At 39.9% G+C, this 20,799-nt stretch overlaps 2 long non-coding RNA genes and 2 pseudogenes across 4 annotated transcripts in view; 2 read left to right on the forward strand and 2 right to left on the reverse strand.

Moving 5' to 3' along the window:
* LOC113669918 (uncharacterized) overlaps window positions 1-2,824 on the reverse strand; it is a 257,015-nt gene extending 254,191 nt beyond the window's left edge. Inside the window, exon 1 of the long non-coding RNA XR_016182493.1 lies at window positions 2,245-2,824. This is a non-coding gene — a long non-coding RNA (uncharacterized LOC113669918). The remainder of the gene's footprint in view (window positions 1-2,244) is intronic.
* A 21-nt stretch (window positions 2,825-2,845) lies between these two features.
* LOC113677254 (uncharacterized) lies at window positions 2,846-4,072 on the forward strand. The gene is made up of 2 exons (XR_016182586.1): window positions 2,846-3,478; window positions 3,591-4,072. It is a non-coding gene; the product is annotated as an uncharacterized LOC113677254 (long non-coding RNA).
* A 685-nt stretch (window positions 4,073-4,757) lies between these two features.
* Window positions 4,758-10,918, forward strand: LOC149052289 (uncharacterized; annotated as a pseudogene). The gene is made up of 5 exons (XR_016182565.1): window positions 4,758-4,932; window positions 5,965-6,281; window positions 6,704-7,774; window positions 8,240-9,015; window positions 9,542-10,918. The product of XR_016182565.1 is annotated as an uncharacterized LOC149052289 (transcript).
* A 4,000-nt stretch (window positions 10,919-14,918) lies between these two features.
* On the reverse strand, window positions 14,919-20,317 carry LOC149052290 (uncharacterized; annotated as a pseudogene). The gene is made up of 2 exons (XR_016179244.1): window positions 19,846-20,317; window positions 14,919-19,505 (listed from the first exon to the last, which is right to left on the reverse strand). The product of XR_016179244.1 is annotated as an uncharacterized LOC149052290 (transcript).
* Window positions 20,318-20,799: the final 482 nt, after the last annotated feature.

A 20,799-nucleotide genomic window follows, 5' to 3' on the forward strand; every position in this document is an offset into this window, starting at 1 on the left:
AAATATCAACCTATTTACAAATGTGTTCATAAAGCGCTGTGTATTAATTTTCGGGCGCGCGCAGCCTTTTTTCCTGAGATTGTGTAGATATGTCTTTTGGACAGGAATGATATCTTTCAGGGGGTGGCAATCCGTTGATTTTAGTTTCTTCAAAATGTTTCTGTCTTGTTTGTTTAAAAGGTTCTTGATAAAAACTGGAAATGAGATAAAACCGCGTTTATGACATCGGTCTAAAAAATTTTGTACAACCGTAAGATCGGACTCAGATGCCCCATAGACTGAAAGTGCATAGCTAAAATTAGCCAAAACAATCGATATAAAAAGATGATCAATCTCTGCCTGAGAGTAATGTTCCTTTCTCAATGTTCGTAGGACGTGTAAACACTTGTTTGCTTTGACAAGCTTAGTTCTTACATGCTCATCAAATTTTCCATCACTCTGTAAAGTTACTCCTAGTAAAACGAAGCTATTACATTGGGGAATATTATTAATTGGAGAGTAGAATACATTATGATTTTTCTTTCTAACAACCATCTCTTTACATTTGCAAGGGTTGCAGACCACTCTATTGTCTTTACACCATGTTAAGAACTGCCCTACAAAGTCGGCAGACGGGTCACTATTCCTAGTGATAGGCGAAAGAATAGTGGAATCATCGGCATATTTAAAAAGCACAGGGCAACCATTAAAAAAAATCTCCAAATCGTTCAAAAATATATTAAAAAGATACGGTCCGCTTACACTACCTTGTGTGGTTCCTCTATTGACAAGTTTCCACTGTCCTAAAAAATTATAACTAACAACACGTTGTTGTCTTGCATAGAGGAAACTATGATACCAATTGATAATGTACGGATTTAGAGGTAGCTGTTTCAGTTTGGCAGACAAAATAGCATGGTTCACAAAATCGAAAGCCTTACTGAAGTCCATGGTAAAAATTCGCACTGTGCTATAGTCACTACTATCTAAATACTTGTATGTCTGGTGCTGGATAGCGAGCAAGGCATTTGTGCAACTACCCGCCTGTCTATATGCAAATTGGGTGTGGCTCAGGTTGCTCTCAAAGACTGACTGTGCTTGTGTACGATACACGACCTTCTCAAACAATCGGGCAATAACGGGAGTAACATTAATACCACGGTAGTCTGAGTCCTCTATAGGCATGTTCACTTTGGGGAGAGGATTAACATTTGCCCTTTTCCAGGAGTCTGGCCATGTATGAGTAGACAGCGACAGATTCCAAACGTGAGTGACGATTGGTGTGAGTAGCTCAGCACAGTCTTTCCAGATCCAGTACGGGAGGTCGTCTGGTCCCGTTGCGGTTTTCTTTGCATGAACTAAGGTATTCCAGACACACCGCTCAGATATTTTCGGGGGCTTTACACTGTCCGGGATATCCATATCACTAGGTCTAACGTAAGTGTCATCATAGCACAGGTTGGCGAAGTAGTCGTTCAGACGAACTAGAGAGTTCTTGTCCAAATTTATCAACGATGACCTGCGACGCTGCGATAGGGCGTCCACGCCCTTCCACCACTCACCGCTACCAATGGCAGCCAGTTTTCTTCTGTTCTCGGTTATCAGCTCAGAAATGCGCTTATTAAATAAAGACAGGCGTTCCTTATTCTTTAAAGATATATGGGACTTAGTCCTCAGCATACACTTGACTAATGGGGACATCCAAACTGGGTCACGCGATGACATGCGTACAGATTTTTGCGGCATAAACTTATTCATCACTGCACATTTGACTTCATCACCTGATGAAGAAGACTAGCAGTGTAGCTGTCGAAACACCCAATCAAACTTTTGATAGCCTGACTCTAAATCATGAGAAAAATGATTAAATGCTCATTTATCTATTTAACCTCAATGAACAATAACATCTTCTTTAACTTAAGGACATTTTTGTAACTTATTACAGAAAAAAACAATCTGTACTGAACTATGTGGAGTAACCTTTTTCAGTAGCTTTAAAACTAAATTGCAGAAGTTGATTTTCAGGCACTATTGGCAAATGATGTCTGACATTCTCAAAACTTCATACACTGGAGCAATCTTGGAGGCCGCCCCCCGAGTATTTATTATTCTCGGCTTAGTTTCAAACAAGCCATATGACATGCGGTATTAACATCACAAAGAAGGGAATACTGTCCCACAAGCTTAAAATACTTCCCATACCAGAATCGAAGCTTAAAAGGAAACGCCTATTGCTACAGTGCTGGAACAAAAATTTGCACAAACCTTTAGTTGCTTTGGAACAGGCCCACGAAGGATATTCTCCTTCTCAGTCGACTGAGGTTGGCGATCGAGCTTGTGTCGTACAGTCTGTAGTTCGGTCTTCACCTCAGTCACTTCTTTCCAAGCGTTTTCCAGTTCCACGCTCAAACTGTCTAGTTTGGCATTTTGCCGCTCTACTTTATCCCCCAGTTCTTTGATTGTGTCGAACAACTGTCGAATTTCTCGGTTTGAGACCACCAGGTTCTCCCGATTTCTAATAGAATCTTCTCATAAAGGCTCAGGATGGGATGGAACTGCGCTTGATCGGGCGCCGGTTGATGAGCTTGAGCCGAATGGTCGTCGACTCAAAGTGGTACTGGTATTACCACACCGGAAGAAAGATGCAGCCACATCGATGTCAAAACTAAAACCGTCCAGCGAAGATTATGTGACGCGTTCACTAGTCGAGCGACGCTTCTCTTTCCCTTCTATTTCGTCTAAGCGACCCGTAAGCCAATAATCTGCTTCTAGAGCAACCACGTGAGTAAGACTAACCAATAAGCGTAGGCTCATTGAATGTCACGCATTTTGTCTGCACGACTGTCGGCACTTAACTCGGGACGTTGGGAGTTACTACATCACGGGCGACGAGCGGGGATAGAAAAAACGACCCAAATATGAGCGGTCAGCGGTGAAACAGCTTTTATACTTCATATAGAGACATATAATTTGTTGTTCCAGAGACAATCGTGTTGTAAAGCCGAAATGTTAACAGTTTACTTCACAGTTTAGGCAATTTTTCAAAAGTGTTGATTGAACTCATATCTTTTACTGCTTTAATAAACAATGGAGGCTTCGGGGAGGGAGTCAGTGGCATTTGGAAAGGCACCAAGAATAATTATATATATGGTTTGTAGCTAGCTGCGTGACGAAAAAAAAAGTATCATGATTTCCAGTTGTCAAAATGTCAATCAAATTTGGCAGGAACTTGGTTTTCGCACTGTAGTTTGCTTTTAATGGAAGATTTTGCCATGGATGAAGACCAAAAGCCAACAATGTTAAGAGATTTAGAGATCGACTTTTTGAAAGAACATCTCAATGGCTTTTCTGTTGAAGGCAATTATTGTTTTGGATATTTCGAGGGAAACAGCAGAGATGGATGATCTGTTAGTTTAATTTCAGGCATTGAACTCCACGTGTTATGTACTTACAGAAAGCCATTCAAAAGAGAAAAACCACAACAGATTTTCTCAAACAGGTATATAATCTCTCAGTGTTTTAAAGTGCACAGATCCCGGTTTCCTATCCTGAGTCAAGAGGTTGAATTTAAGCTTATTCAAATGGACTGATTAATTTTCTTTTTACGATAGCTGCGGCCAGTTTTTCCATGCAAGTTGTCTGGATGTGCCTTTCGCGGAGACGCTTACGCAACATTTCACCTGCCTTTAGGGTGGCTTCTTGTCAGCACAAGTAAAGTTTAAATTTTAAAGCTGACTATAACAACGAACCAGATGATGAACTTAATGTCATGTACAGACCTTAATTTGCAAGATAAGAAATACAGTCCTTGGTAGTCAATTAAGATAGATTTCCACGAGCGTCAATGGTGCAGAATCGTAACTTGATGGAGCCAACAGTGGACAACATCCCAGAATTCAAACTTTGTGATTTTTTTCTCGGCTTAAATGCTAAGTCAGTTGTTCAATTGAATAGGAAGAAAAACATTTCGAACGGAAAACAGAATTATTTGCACGTGTGAATCTTTGGAGAAAAGGTCTCCTAAACGAGTGGTCTTGATTGTAAATATTTAAGGAATGGTAAATACATTAGCCTTAACATGGCTGTTTCTCGAAGCTCAGTGTTTTCCTACTTGCCTTTTTTCCACGTGAATTGGGGGCGATTGAATAGATATAATATGCAGTAAAAGAACTTCAGCTGATAGAAAATTTAAATTTCTCATCTTAGGCTGTGGATACAAAATTCAAGTGAAAAGGAAGCCAACTATGATTAATGCTTTGAACAAGTCAAGATACGTTTTTTTCGTCATACAACAAGTTACGTAACGTTAATATCATTCTTCTTGATGCCTTTCCCGGTGTCACCAATGTCTTTCCCGATGCCTCCGTTGGTTAATAGAGCATTAAAAGTATTGTTTCAGTTAAAGCTTGAGGAAAATTGCTTAACTTTTTAAGTAGCGAAGTGTAACTTGGTAACATTTCGGCTTTACAACACGATTGTTTTCTGCAACTACAAAACGTACATTTAATTCTTATTGGTACCTTTCGGATGCCACAGATGCCTTCATTGTTTATTAAAGCAGTAAAAGATATATGTACAATCAACACTTTTGAATTGCTTAACATTTTATTTAGCGAAGTAAACTGTTTACACTTCGGCTTTACAACACAATTGTTTCCTGATACTACAAATGATCTGTCTATATATGTAGTATGAAAGTTGTTTCACCGCTGACCACTCGTATTTGGATCGTTTTTTCTATCCCCGCTCGTCGCCCGTGATGTAGTAACTCCCACTTAACTCGGCAGCATATTAATCGACTGCTCAGAGTTCTTCATCAAGGCAGCATAATAGGTGAAAGTACGGATCAATTGAGAAGGAAATTTTGTGAAAACTGCGCTTCTTGGTTTGGGGAAAGCTTCTATTATGATCACATATGTGAAAAGTCCAGTTTGCAGAGATTAAACGTGAAAGGTGAGTTGAGTTAATAATGAGGTTGATCTTTCTCAACATAGGTCGACGATAGTTGAAATTCCTGAAAGGTTTTCTTCAGTCCTCATAATGTTTTAAGCCCGGGTCGCACAAGATATAACACTCTTGATTATTTGCGATGGTTCAAAGTTAAGCCGTTTTGAGAGAAGGAAGAATCTTGTTCCGCGGGCTGGACTGAACTGAAAAACCCCTGCGCATGGTAGAGACTCGCGCGTGGGGGAAACTAGGGACGACAACGTTAAACCATAGCAACACGTACGTGAAATGGCAGAATTTTCGAAAAAAAAAATGAACAGCGCCATTTTTTACTCCAGTTAAGACTTAGGTAGAACTTGCGCGCCTTAAACCTTCGCCAAAGACCGACTGGTAAGAGTGCTGAGACATATCTCCTAAACACAAACCAAAATTTTACAGCAAAGACAAGAGTCAAAGATCTCTGCTGGAACATCTGAAAGCATTACCAACAGTTTTTTAAATAGTAACTAGCACCTGTAATATCAATTAAGCTTGGCTGTAACAGGTATTACGGGTTACGGGTTACAGCCCCTAATGACAATGCCACATGCACAGTACTATTACAGCTCTGTCCAGGCTGTCTGTTATGGGCTGTGTTTATGTAATTGCATTCAAAACTTTGTTGGGGCAGGGCCAGGATTTTTCTGACTTTTTCCTATGTATCAACATAAGGTCCACCAATCAATTAAATGTACAGTACTTCAGTTCTCTGCTGAAAATGACATTCAGATGTGGAAAAACACAGTCTGTTGCTTGGCAGTGTCATATGTAAACAGCTTGATGCAAATTGACCTTTTTAATAATAATAATTTTTCTTTATTTGCTTTTGTTTTACTTTTGACTCTTGGGTACACACATCCGTTTGTGTGTAAAGGTTGTTATTTTATACCCCAGGAAATACACCTGTAGCAATGCTGTTGCATGTTGCTCTGTAAAAGGAGCCTCACTGTATATCACTCATTGATGCTGATCAATCTGACATTCATCTTGTGCTGTTAGTCACTCCTAGAATTGGTGACAAGTTCTACTGTAACCACTGCAAGAAAACAGTGAGCTAAAGTACCTTCTACGAGAATCAGACACTATATGGTGATATTGCATGTGGATTCTCTAGTCAAAATGTGGAGCTTGAGTTAGACATGGACTCTGATTCAGAAAATGAAGGTGCTCTTTTTTGTTGGGATGATGAAGACAGGCAGTTCTTTTCAGAAGGAGATTCTAGTGATGGTGAAAATGATGTAGATGATGAAATATTACCAGAGGAGTCCTCAGTGGAAAAACATGAAAGCTCCATGCAATCATAACAGCAACTCTTGGTTAGTTTATAGAATATTATTGGTTCATACAGCAAACTAATACAAAAAGAGCAGATCATAACATTGCCATCTCTCTTAATGACCCTCAAAAAATGGCTTTTGCCCTTAAATCACTCTTCTTAGGTAGCTTAATCTCTCATAAACCAATAGAAAAATGTTTTCTGGGGATTACTTTTCCAACTTAAGCTAGGTTTACTGTTTTATCTTAGGTAAAAATTTAGATGAGGCAAGTGCCTCGTCTTGCCTCAGGCTACATTGTGGCTACTGCCCTGCTTTAATGTGTAAAATTTCTTTTAGTGAAATATTTTGATATTCATTTTATTCACAAGTGATGTAAATACATGCAGAATGGTGTACATGTATACTGAACCTTTAGTACTATTTATTGCTATTGTTTCTATTGTACTGTTATTTCATTTCAGGAGGATGATGTAGAGAACAATACGCAGAGCTTTGAGTATTCTCATGAAATGGAAAACAGTGCAAAAAAAATGTGGTAAACAGAAGGAACCAGGAAGTGATTGCACAGAACTGAGGGCTTTGCTTTTATTCTTACTTCTGTGGCAGGCAATGTTCAAAGTTGCAGACAGGGCTATTGTTCTACTCCTAAAGTTTTTCAAGCTGTTCTTATCTGGTATTGGTAAGATGATGCAAGCAGAAATTCTTATTAACATTGCCAAGATCGTCCCAGAAACATTGTACATGATTCGAAAAAATCTAGGCCTTCAGAAGGACAGTTTTATTAAAAATGCAGTTTGCCTTAAGTGTAAAACTCTCTATAATTTTGATGAATGTGTTTGCCAAAGGCCAAATGGTGAGGTTGTATCAGCAAAATGCAGTCATGTGAGTTATCCACGCCACCCACACCAAGCCTGAAGGAGGCCATGTGGTTCCGTTCTGATGAAAGTTATGAGGTCAAGACCAGGAAAGACATTCTTGTATCCTAGGCAGGTTTACTGCTTTAAAAAGGTTACTGATTCATTACAAGACCTTATTAACAAGCCAAACTTCATGGAAAACTGTGAAAAGTGGAGAAATTGTTCCACTCAGCTGTCAGACAATGTTCTTGGAGACTGTTTTGAAGGAAGAGTTTGGAAAGAGTTTCAGTATGTGGATGGAGAGCCCTTTCTTGCCATACCAAATAACTTTGCTCTCGTGTTGAACATTGACTGGCTTCAGCCCACTCTTCATGGTTCAAAATCCATTTGTGCCATTTACATGGTTGTAATGAACCTTCCAAAAAAGGAACGCTTCAAACCTGAAAATCTTATTGTTGTTGGAATAATTCCCTAGGCCAAAGGATCCTAAGCATTATATCAATTCCTTCCTGCAGCCATTAGTAGATGACCTTATTGACTTGTGGGATGGAGTTATCTTAGATACAAACATTTCTGGAACTGGGGAGATGTTCTGAGCTGCTATCTTAGCTTTGTCAAGTGATATACCAGCAACTTCGAAAAGTGGAGGTTTTATTGGTCATACTGCAAAGAAAGGTGAGTGCTCAAAGATGCACTATAACTAGAGTGTTTTATACAATTTTAATAATAACTCCTTGGTTTTTTTTTTTGTATTTGTATTTGTGTATGTATACCTACCAACTCACATGTCTTGGGAATAAAAAAACTTCGATCTCAAGTCAACCCTCACCAGCTGACCAATTCCTCACACCTAGCAGAAAAGTTTGAGCTAATACATCCTCTGACTTTTAGAAGGGAATTGCTAGAGACAAGGTTGTGTTTTCATGTGTTAGGAAGTTTGAAATTGTTTGGGTGTGCATTTGAAGTCTTTGGATTATCTCCAGATATGATCAGGTTCTCTATCAAAAATCCTGGCACGTAGGATAAAAATCTCACACCCTTGGCTCAAAAAAGGTTGGCAGGTATATATTTGTTGTGTGTGTAAATACATGCTTGTTGCACTGGCATCATTGTTTATATGGCGTTTTACTATATTTTCAGGATGCAGCAAATGCTTTAAAAAATTTCCAAGAGCGTCATTTGGTGATAAACCTGATTTCTCAGGATTTGATAGAGAAAGCTGGGAACAGCAATCTAATGAAGACCATTGAGCATATGCAGGGAAAGTTTTCCAAGCTAAAACACGAAGTGATGCCCAGAAATTTGCCTCTTCAAGTGGCGCATATTACTCTGTCCTGTTCCAGCTTCCATACTATGATGCTATAAGATTCGCACTGATTGATCCCATGCATAACTTGCCTCTTGGGAGTGCCAAACATGTTCTTAAGACTTGGACTGAAGGACTGAAATGGGAATTTTGAGTGAATCTGACTTGGAGAGAGAACAGAAACGTGTCAGTCTTGTTAAGCCACCATCTGAAATTGTGTGCATCCAAAGCAAAATTCTGAAGGATTTAAGGGATTCACTGGTGACCAGTGGAAGAACTGGGTATGTATTTACTCCTTTTTTGCTTTAAAGGGAGTAATACCCAGTGGACATAATGGAATGTGGACAGCATTTGTACATGCCTGTCAACTGCTTTGCAGAAAAGTTATCACCAAGGAGGAGTGTATGGAAGCTGACCACAAGCTGATGCGATTTTGTGTAATGTTTAGAAGCCCTCTGCGGGAAGGAGAAGTACACACCAAACATGCATCTTCATGGCCATTTTAAGGATTGCATACTTGATTATGGACCTGTTTTCTCTTTTTGGTGCTTCTCATTTGAGAGGTACAATGGAATTATGGGAGATTACCATACAAACAATGTTAATATTGGTAGGTATTAAACTCTTCTCTAATAAATTAAAAAAAAAATGAAAATTAATTCTTTCAAACTGGTCTTTCCTTTCTTGACATTTTGATAAAATGCAGTCACGCCATATTCTTGGAAAAAAAAATTATGTGAACACTCAAACCTCCATATTCAAACATATATGTACATGTATACATGTTACATAAATATAAAAGTTTAAAGCAGACGGGCCATTAGGTCTGTGGCAACAAAGCACTTATACAGTGTAGTAGCAAAAGTCATTAGCTTTTGACCAGATTTGAATGACCAACCGACCAAATGACTGACTGTCAAATTAAAAACAAATAATAATAAGTCCACAAAAGTATCACACAACTTTTTATTGTTATCAAAATTTTATGGTGGACTTTAATTTTAACCTTGCACCTGCCAGAGGCCTGATACCCTGCTTGTGGCATGTTGCTTTGTGTAAGCCTTTGCAGAATGCCTAGATGTATCAGAATACATTATGAACCATATGTTAACTGATTTTCATTTTATTATCCCCAGGAGTTCAAGTTATATTTCCAGGAGGCATGGAAGAGTTCCAGCAACTTATGGATTGTGAAGGCAAGCGTCCGTGTCCAGCAGTTCCGCAACATGGTTGAATCTGAAACTGGCAGTCCAGTGAATGTTAACCTTAGTAAAACTGAGACTCGAGTACCACTACCACCAATCAAAAGGGGATGCAATTGAAAGTGATGATGTGAGGAGACTACAGAAGACTTACGAGGCCATGTATGCTGGTGGTAGAATCATCCATGTTTCCAGCTTCTGTGATAAGTTCAAGCACCTTTTATTCAAAGGATACCATTGTGCAGCAGACTCAGCTTGTAACCAACAGCCATTGATGACTCTAGTAGACCTGCTCTCATTAGGGACTTTCTGCAACATGATGTGGTTATCAAAATGGAGAATGGAAAATCTTAAAAGATCACCCACCTTCTAGCATTAGTTGAATGGTATGCTAGGCATCCTCAGTGTAACAGGTATTCAAAACCAGTAGAGATTTGGGCGAATCATTTCGAGTCAGTTATTCCAGAACATGCCTTTTATGTGCCCATGGGAAGATTCCAGTCTAGCTGTGTCTTTTAAATATCAAGTTCCACTTCTGTGCCATCAGAAAAAGTTCATGAAATAATACCATTACCAAACTCAGTTAGAGTCTAGCATTATGGGGCTTTAATTTATGGAAAGGAAAACAGATTGCAGAAAGTGGATTTGGTGTTGGTACTTTCTCAATGAACATCTGTACATGATTGAGTCTCAAGATACATTTTCATTTCTAGATATTTACATTCTGAAACATTTTCCTAAGTTGGATCATGATAAGCTGAATTGGTTGACAACAGCAATTATTTTGGTTACAGACTGAAATAAATCAGTGATCACATAACATGACATGTTAGATTAATAAGAATATTGTATTTAGATTTTTATGTACTGTCACAATTCAGTCAATTTGCAATTAATGTCATTTGATTATGCTATTGCCAAAAGTGGTTTGCACAAGTATTTCTTTAATATAGCAATAGGTACCAAATGTATTGTGTGATCATGTACAACAGTTAGTGTATGAGAAGTTATGGTATAACCTCTCATGAAATAGCTGTAGTTATTTATTTTTGCACAATAAAAAATTGAAACTTTAGTATGGTTCTTTAAGGGAAACCCAAAATATTGCTGTCAATGTTTCATATCATTTTTTATCAGGTTTTAAATGTTACATGTATTACAATTCAGTGGCTGACTGTTGGCCAAATTGCAATTTTATGCAACAACAATAACAACAACAACAAATTTATCGAAGTATTTCCTAAAAGGACATGGCATTACCTATTAGTTGAGCTGAAGAAAATACAATAAAGCTCGAATCATTTTACAAAAGAAGTTCCCAGACATTGTTAGTAATTACGTATCTTTAATATGCTATGTTTAATAGATGAGCCACTAGGTTGTGCTAAAACTTTTTGTCCTGATAGCTGAGTTGTTGCCTGTTGTCATATATCATATGCCGTGAGGGATAAGATTGCCATCAGCAAAGCAACTGTTGCAAATTATTTTCCAACTTTAATGTTCAAAACGTTAAAAAAATTGGAAAGACTGAAAAAAACCCTTGTAAGTTTAGAATTACCAAATCGGATCGACTGGCACAAAGTTTCCTTTTACATGAAGTTAAAAACAGAAGGTATACTTAACTTTAGTTTAAACACTGAATGCGAAGGCGCAACAGTATAGGCGCGAACAGGTACCCCGCCTTAAGCGATAGGTAAAGGTGCGAGAAGATACTGAAAAAAATACATTCAAGCGAACGCGAAAGCCCGGATAAGCAAAGGAAGGTGAAGATGTATGTGCGTAAATTGATGATCTCCAGAACGTAAACTTTTTAAAAAACCTTGGTACTTGAGAATGGAAGAAGGCTTTGAGACCCACGACTGACGACACGAATTACCGAAGGATAATGAACTGATAGTGAGAGATTGCTAGAGATGTACAACTGAACAGTGGCCATATGTTCTCCACGCATTTTTAACTATAAAATTCTGAAGGGACAAAAGAGCACAAGCGTTTGTGGTTTCCAAGTAACGTGCTAGGACAAAGGTACACAAAATACATTTATTCTACGACAAAATACATCCGTGCCTTTAAGTATCAGACCCTTGATATTCTTTGGCGATTAACGTACACAGGGCGTGACTTGTCATGACACGCCGTGTTACGGGTGTCAGGAACATGACACTCTCCGACACGCCAAGTTTCCCGACACTTTGCGTTCCGATCTGCGACTCTTCGGGTCAGTCGTGAAATATCACGGCTCCAAAAATTCCACGAAATTACTCATTTCACGCAGTGCAAGGGAAAAAACATATTCCAGCTTCGCAAATCATTGAAGGTTGGGTAAACCACGACACCTTATCACGCTCAAGACTGTATATTATTTATTATCAGACAAGTTTTGTTCCTTTTCGGTCCTGGATTTAATTGCTTCGGAAATTAGCCAAGGGTTTTGTTTCCTTTTTTAAAGTTTCATGTTTAGGCTTGTTTAAGTTATAAACTTAAGTTTGTGGAAATAAACACCAAAGTAAATTAGTTCACAACGGGATTAGGGAAAGTTTTTGTTAAAAAAGTATTTGTTTGAGATCACTTTCATATTCTGTTTTATATCATAGCGTTCACTTTTCTTTCCATTTCGAATTCTTGTGTAACCATTTTAAATTTCGTGACAACTAAAAAGGCCTATTGCTAAGGCTGTTCATTTTATGCAGAAAAATGGAGACGAATTTTCTAAACCGATGCATTTTCAAAGTGACTTTTCCTAATCCAAGTGTTAACGCTTTAAAAAAAAAAGAAAACAAGAAAGAAGGCAAAACATCTCTGAAATTTGGAAAAGAATTGTCGATGAGAACATTTCCTTCTTGCCTACTATGGTTTCTTTTGTCCAATTATTTTTAGAGCTACTGTAATTTAGAGTATTTTGTATCAATTTCAATTCTAATTCACTCATGGTATATTATTGTTTCACAGAATCACGCTAGCTCGCTCTGAAGGTCTCGTTCCACTATCGACCTTAGATTAAAGAAAAAAAAAAGAATCCTGATTGTTTTCAGAATTCTTGAGAGGTATATACTGACACAGTAGAGAATGCTGAAGGGGCGCTCTGATTAGCTTGTCAAACTCCGAATATTCTCAGTCTTTCACAGCTGGGAGATTTGCGCGGGATTTGCGCCCGAAAGCATTGTAATCGTTGCAGGAATAATTTTGTTTAAATAGTTAATTTTTAATTCACTGTGTTAGTATACACCAAAACAACTACTCGCATCAGCATCATTGGTAAATATCATTAGCGGTTTGATAAATATCAACCACTACCTACTTCCACTTCGCTGAATAGTTGTTAGCTATCAAGAATTTTTTAAAGAGGACATACTTAAACTCGAGCAAGTGGTACACCAACCAATTTGTTACGATGTAATTGTTCTTCCTTTTCCTTATCCGTTTTTTTTCTTTTGGGAATAAAAGCGCATGCAAAACATCCCGCATGTTATCACGGAATTTCTGAGTGAAATAATTCTGAGTCAAAGTAAACTGAACGCTAGATATGAGATTTGTAAATCTTTTCGAGATCGCTTGGAAGGTCCTCATCAACATAGTTCGGAATGTATGGGTTGTCTCGACTGCAAGTCATTTCATTATTTGAGAACCGTGACCGGCAATCAACTCTTGCAATTTCCAAGTGTCTACAAAGATTGAAGTTTTCTAACGATATCTTTTTTTTAAGTTTTAAATTCAGTTTTACTGAGTTTTTAGTTTTTCATTTTTATCTAAATGACAAGTAAAAAAAAACCCTTCGAATGTACATGTGTACTCAAGATTTACGGCAATTCCGTTTGCGGTCCGCGATTTCAATTTTTGCCAAGTTTAAGTATTCTAAACACTTTTGTAAATTTAAACGACGACTCCGTGCAATGTTAATCCAAGCTGAGACAACTTAAACAAATTTTGTTAAAGAAAAATAGTGTACCGCGAGTAAACAAAACAGTTGGACGACGTTTGAATCAGTACAAACGAAACACGGCTCGATGTTGTTGTCTTTCGATTTCTCCACCTTCAGCCGTGGTGTGGTCTAGTAACGTTATTAAAGAATTAAAAGTTAAGTCCCAACGATGAAAATAAACTTCACCTATTAAAATCCTACAACTGAATTTATTTTTTATAAAAAAGCTTCGCAAGACATTTAAACTGATTTCTTTAAAAGCCTTTATGCACAGACTATTATGAAGTATTCTTCAGTAGAATGTCATTGTTTACAGATTGTTTTCGTGTTCTCTCAACATCCCAAGTGGTTTACATACGACGGCAAAGCGATGCTTAGCTATCCCGGATTAACGCACGCGAGATTTTCGCTTGTGGTCGTTGCAGGGTAATAGGAGCTATAATAATCTCTTTGTGCTATATTATCTCACTTTTTTCGTATATACTACGAGTATGTTTTGGTAGTGGGGTAAGGCTAGAACCAAAGGAAAAATTAAACATGTTCTAGCTTCGCAAATCATTGAAGGTTGGCCAAACCACGGTCTTTTGTCGCGCTCAAGACTATAAATTCCTTATTTTCAGACAGGTTTTGAGCCTTTCGGTCCTGGATTTGCATTGAATTTTATTCAGAGGATTTGTTTCCTTTCTTCACGTTTCACGTGAAAGGCTTGTGTAATCAATTTTATTTTGTTGGGGAAACTCGCCAGTGGCAATGTCGTTCACAACGGATTCAGAAAAAAAATTTCGCTAAAAGTTTTTGTATGAGGCTACTTTCATATTCTATTCTATATTACATCTTACACTTTTCTGTACACAAAATTTTCTTTACTTTTATAACCTCAGAACATCTCTCCGTGATCTATATTATTGCAATCGCTGCGCACTGGACAAAATCTGTGAAATTTACACTTTCGATCACTGTCCACACGGGTGTACTGGCCAAAAATCATATTTGGCTTGTAGCGACGCGAAAAAAGAAAATTGGAGAACAACTTAAAGGGAAGTGGAGAGGACCGCTCTTAGTGAGAGCGGCAATTAATGCAGCTTTTTTAGGATGTAACTGATAATGTGCGATATCACCCATGCATTCAAATGTCTGATTTGAAGGTTGGATTACATGCGTTCCTCTTACACCAATATTGAGAAAGACTCCAAACTTACAGCCTGTACAGTGTGACGATAAATTTTCGCGCCCAAACTGGAAAACTGAATCTTCGCGGACGGAACAATAACAACTGGGGGAAATAACTCTGTAGAGACGACTTGGCAGCGAGAACGGAAACTCGTCACGATTTCCTGGTACACGGAGATCTACTTCGAGCGAGCTTATACGGACGTCAAGGAGAAGACAATCTTTGGTTCCACAGTACTTTTATTCTAGGTCAGGCCAACAAGCGACATGACCTCTAGCATACTCTAGTTTGTAATCATCAAAGCTGTACAAGGTACTTGCTTAAGAAGTAACTGGTGTGAAGTGCCATTGTTACACAAATCGCAATATTTGAATAAGGACACAAAGGAGCGGAAAAAAAGTATCTTTGAAGTTAAACGAAAACTTCTTAAATATTCCATCTGTTTCTACGACGGAAAGAATCTCAAAATAAAAAGACGGATGCAATAAACTCTAGGCCATTAAAGTAGGAAACCTAGGTGCGATTTTACAACTCTGATATAGAAAACAATACCTATCTTAATTGCAGTAGGGCAGCTCAGGAAATAAAAAACGGAAAAGCAATTAAAAGTTTCTGCTTATTTATGCAAGATTGGTTTGGAAACCATCGCATCAAAATAAATTAGATTTACGAGTATAAACTCAGCTGCTATCTACCATGAAAACCAATGTTTCCAGAAAGACCATTAACACTTATATTTACCTTAAAAAAAACCATGTAATAAATAACAAAAGTGCCGACAAGCAGGTGCATATGATGAAAGCGAGTAACAACAAAAATCTATTCAAAAGCTACTGTGGTTTTTTATGCATTTTCTTGATTTATTAAAATGAAAGGACTTGAAATGGTGAAATGTGAAAGTTTACGAATGAATATGTACCGAATAACACAAACGGGAAAATCAATGAATTTTCCCGTAACATTCCTCCCACCTTAAATCGAGACCTCCTGGTCGAGAAAAACTCCTAGAAACTTAGAGGTCGTAGTGACCATTGCACTTGGTATTCTTATAACCATTAACTCGAGTTAAAGCAATATTTCTCTTCTTGCATGCCCTTATGTCGTATTTCTTACTGCGCGTAATCTTCTATTTACTAAGGAGTTGTTAACCTACTTCTTGGAAGAATTTAAAAAATAACAAGTTAACAATCGTCTTGATCCTATCTTACTTCCTGGTCAACAACTAAGTGGTACTCTCTACTCGTTGCTAAAGTCAGTCATGGGTCTGAGGATAAGAAGTCTTCCTAGGTGCATCATGAACTTAGGCATTTCCATTCCTGGAGGTGCTTCTTGATATTGATCAAATCCCTTGTTAGATTCCATTCTGTAATCAATTTTGGCTGGAGCATGAAAAAGATCGCCTTGGTGCCAAACCTTCTTTTGTGACACCTGTGCAAAGGACGGTGGTGGTTTTTGGATAACAGACCTGAAGTTACTATTTGCGTTGGTATGAAATGTTGCGGACAGAGACACAGCAATGAGCACTAATATCAATAGGGACTGGCTTAGTGCCACTTCTTTGTTCTTTGGATAACGGGAAGGCAAATCTCCTGCAGCAGGCTGCACTGAACCTTCACTGGGAGGAGCGTGTCCATTTCTTCTGACATTCTTTTCTTGAGGTTTAAACGTTCCTGTCAAAGGTGCTGAGGCTGAACTTGCTGGCTCTTGTTGATTTGCTGATTCTTTTAGAGTAATGGTGTTGTTATCGAGGTCAATCATAGCTCTGTTTACTTGGAGGAAATCGCGACCAAGGATGGCGTCATAAGTAAGGTTCTGCACGACCTGGAATTCACAAGGGAACTGACTTTCCCTAAGATATAACGGCAAGGTAATTCTTCTTAGCTGTAGGTTGTCTTTCCCAATCTGAACTGTGGAAAAGGGAAGGTCACCGTAGATCTCTTTTAAAACTTCTTCTTTTACAGCTGAAACGCTTGCACCAGTATCCAACATTAGACGTACAGGTTTTCCTGCTATTTTACCTTTAGTGATCAGGTTTCTAGGGTACGTGTCTGCTTCATTTACGAGGGGCAGCTGGACTTTTGACTGATTTGGTATTTGTAACTTTCTTGGCTTCTGGTTTGGATTTCTCGGCTTTCTACCCTGGTCACTGGTTCGTGTCGGCTTCATCTTCTGTAATAAATTAAGGTTGTTTTTGGCGTTTTCCTGACTCTCGAGTTGTGATGCAGTCCCTTCATCATCTGATTGGTTCTCTTCTTCGTAAGTGGAAGATTCTTCGGGTTGACAGTAAGTTGGTCTGGTAGCACGATGTAGGACCTGTCTCTCCTCTTGGAAACCGTCATTAGATTGGTTATAGTTGCAGTAATACTGGATATGGTCACGGCGTCCACATCGATAACATACGGGTTTAGTCTTGGAACCGTACTTCCTCCATTTATAACTAACTTCCTGTTTAGGCTTTATATTCCGGACGATTCCATCTAGCTTCATTCCAAGCTCGTTAATTTGCTCTTGCATGTCAAACATCCTAAAGTCTGTGTCTGGGAATTTTTGAGGAACAGGATAAGGGCTGAGATTGTCACTGTCTTCAAAGCATCTAACGTCCTCTACTGAATCTAATAACTGGTAGTCAGCGAGGGTTTTCTGTAACGTGGGTAATTTGCCGTCAAATAGGTCTCTGGTGGACTGTTCATCAATGGCAAACATGTTTGCTCTGGTGTCTACAAGTAGCCCTGCGTCTTTCTGATTCAACTGGGCGGTGACCATAGAATCACGTGGTCTGGGCTCATCGGATGTGACGTTACATTGGTCAGCGGTAGCTTCAATCGATTCACATGGGATCTCGTCAGGAACTGGGCCACTGGGTGGCGAATTTTCCTCATATCCGGCGGAAGTATTTGGTTGTGGTGGCACAGAGGGGTCTATAACTGAGATGACTGGGTCAGGTTCACATCCGGCGGAAGTGCTAGGTGGTGGCAGAGGGGGATCTGGAGCTGAGATGACTGATTCAGGTTCACATCCAGCGGAAGTGCTAATCTGTGGCGGAGAAGGATCTGGAGAAGAGCCGTTTTTCACCTCGTTCTTAGGGTTCATACTTGGACTGGTGTTGGTTTCAATCGTCTTTTGAGCTCGGCGAACTACCCCGGGGAACGAAATAAGTCTATTTGGCTGGCACTTTTTCTTACTGTTAGGCTTTTTCTTCTCGGCCTTGAGAGTTTTTGTCGGTCCCAGTGGACGGGTGGCTATATCTGCGTCGGTTTTCGTCACCAGACCTCCCGGTAGGTCATTCTCAGAGTGGTCAGCGGATGTGTTTCCATAAATTCCATCATTTGCATAAGCGTGCTTGTAATGTGGCCGTATATCGTCCGATTGTTGTTTTGAGGCTGGGAAGAACTCGCTCGTTAGCGTATTGTATTCCACTTTGTCTTCTCTGGCTACTTCTCGGTGGGATCGGAGCACATTTTGGCGCTGCTGGAAAATTTCATTGTCGACTTGTGAGTCGTTCCTGCCTGAGTTTATTCCTGGGAACTTTCCTTCACTCTGTGGGAATACATAACAAGTGCCATTGTGTGCTAATGGTGCCATGTGACTGTGTGGAAAAGCTTCCTCGTTAACAGTGGCTGAATTAAGAACTCTTGGATCCAAGGGAGCCAATCCATCACGTCGCTGTGACTGATACCCAGATCTCGGAAGATTATTATCAGGCGGCTGACGTCGCTTCTGGTGCGGTTGGTAGCGATCAAAATTTTGATTCGCCTCGCGTAAATATCTCTGGTTGCAGTTCTGCTGTACATGGCCAACTCTACCGCAAGAATAACAAGCTGGTCGTCCTTCTCGCGTTCGCTGTCTGGGAAGTTCGGCTTCACGGTTGGGTTGTTGGCGTCTGGCAAGACCATTTATTCGGGCGTCCATGCGCCTGTCAAGATTTTGTATCATGTCCAATAAAGTGTCCTTTATCCGGCAAATTTCCTTGAGTACATTGCGTGTTTCTGGGCTCTCGGCTGAATAAGCTGCTAGAGGCGTAACTCGACCACCTTCCGTTTTCCTGGCAGCTTTTTCGAGCTGGTCAATTCTGGCTAGCAGAGCTTCTACTCGGTGAACACTGGCCTCGCTAGCGAATCCATTTACCAGGGCGTCGAGTTTGGCCAAGGTATGGTTTTCTGGTGCTGGCGGATCAGGCTTGGCGGGAATCTTTTGTTGTTTAAGCTTCTCGTCCAACATTTCTATTTTAGCTAATATGGCGCTGTTGGTGGCGTCCATGGAACGTGACAAATTATGTATCTGGGTTATCATATTGCCATCAGGAGCATTGTTCATGGTCGTTTTGACCGCACACGCCAACCTGGCCATTTCTTCAGCTTCGCGGAATGTTCTGGGCTGTTTCAAAAGCACAGTCTCGCGTATTTCTTGTCTCAATCCTTGGACGAAGTAGTGCATCTTATCGGCATCTGCTATTTTAAGCCGACGAAACTTGTTCGTTAAATCAGTTAGGTATGTGTCTAAGGATTCCATGGCGCCTTGCTGACGAGTGGAAACGGCCTGCCAAATTATCCAGCTCTGATTGTCATTAGCAAAACGATCCCTCAAGGAATCACGCAGGCCTGCGAAGCTAGCTTTCTCTTCAGGAGCCAGAGAATAATAGTAATCCTCGGCTGGGCCAGCAAGGTTCATGACGAACTCTGCCAAAGCTATGGGGCTGGTTAAGTCAACTCGACGAAGCTTCAGGTAATTTTCTATCTTGTCTAACCATCGGTTAATATCTTCAGTATCATAGCCATGAAATGGGAGTGGTCTGTGTGTGCTTGAAACCTCTGGTAGGGGTGTGTGTGCCTCTCAGTAATTCAGCTTCCATCGTTGCGACGCGTCGTTGTTCAGTCTCGCTGTTTCTGTCTTCGCAGGATTCTAGATCTTCTTCTTGTTCGTCTTCACTATTTGCTGTATTATCTTCGTTTCCTTCCTTTTCGCTTCCTTCGCTAGAACTTGACTCGAAGCGAAATCTTCTTTGTGGTGCTGTTTGTTTTGGTTCTGTGTAATTTATGCTTTTTCGCACCAACACGTCAAAATGCTCTGGTGAATTAATTATCTGCAAAAAATCTTCTTTCTAGGGATTCGTCGACCTCGGAATCGCTGGTTTCCTCAACTTCTAATCGGTTCGGGGACCGTGATGTGACTGACTGGACTGCTGTGGGATGAAATCTTCAGATGGACTTGCGTCGCTCTCTTGACGCGGAACAAAGGAGGTCGCTGGCTCTGGTAAACTTTGCTGAACAATGGATGGGCCTTCACACGGATCAATACTAATATCTATCGCTTCGGTATTCGTTCTGTTGGCTGGATTCTGATCGGAAAATGCGGTGGAAAATCTCGGAAAGCCGTTGGACTGAATAGGTTCTATTTCTTCGCTGGAACTGGTGACGTGTGTCGTGGGCGGCAAGGAACTTGGGTGGAATGGTAATTCAACTGAACGACAATGAACAATTTTCTTCTTCAGACAAAGAAGCCTGCACTTCTCTGTTTACTTTTGGAGTACTATTTCTGGCAACAGGAACGGCTGATTTTCTACTTCTTAAATTATAACGCGGCAAACTCTTCGCAAAAACTCTCTTCACGGACTTCATAAAGAGACAAAGGAAATTTTGGTACTCACGTAACTTGAGCGGTTCTTTTCTTGTCGGCGCTCAAGGGATTACATCGGCTGGCGTGAAACTGGATTTGGCGTCTTCTTTGACCTTGATAACGTCCTGGAAGCTCCAAGAAGTGTCCGGCGTAACCACCACTGTGACGATAAGTTTTTGCCCCCAAAACTGGAGGACTGAATCTTCGCGGACGGAACAATAACAACTGGGGGAAATAACTCTGTAGAGACGACTTGGCAGCGAGAACGGAAACTCGTCACGATTTCCTGGTACACGGAGATCTACTTCGAGCGAGCTTATACGGACGTCAAGGATAAGACAATCTTGGTTCCACAGTACTTTTATTCTAGGTCAGGCCAACAAGCGACATGACCTCTAGCATACTCTAGTTTGTAATCATCAAAGCTGTACAAGGTACTTGCTTAAGAAGTAACTGGTGTGAAGTGCCATTGTTACACAAATCGCAATA

The sequence above is a fragment of the Pocillopora damicornis genome, chromosome 1, assembly GCF_964200805.1.
Source record: "Pocillopora damicornis chromosome 1, jaPocDami1.2, whole genome shotgun sequence".
Classification (NCBI taxonomy): domain Eukaryota; kingdom Metazoa; phylum Cnidaria; class Anthozoa; order Scleractinia; family Pocilloporidae; genus Pocillopora; species Pocillopora damicornis.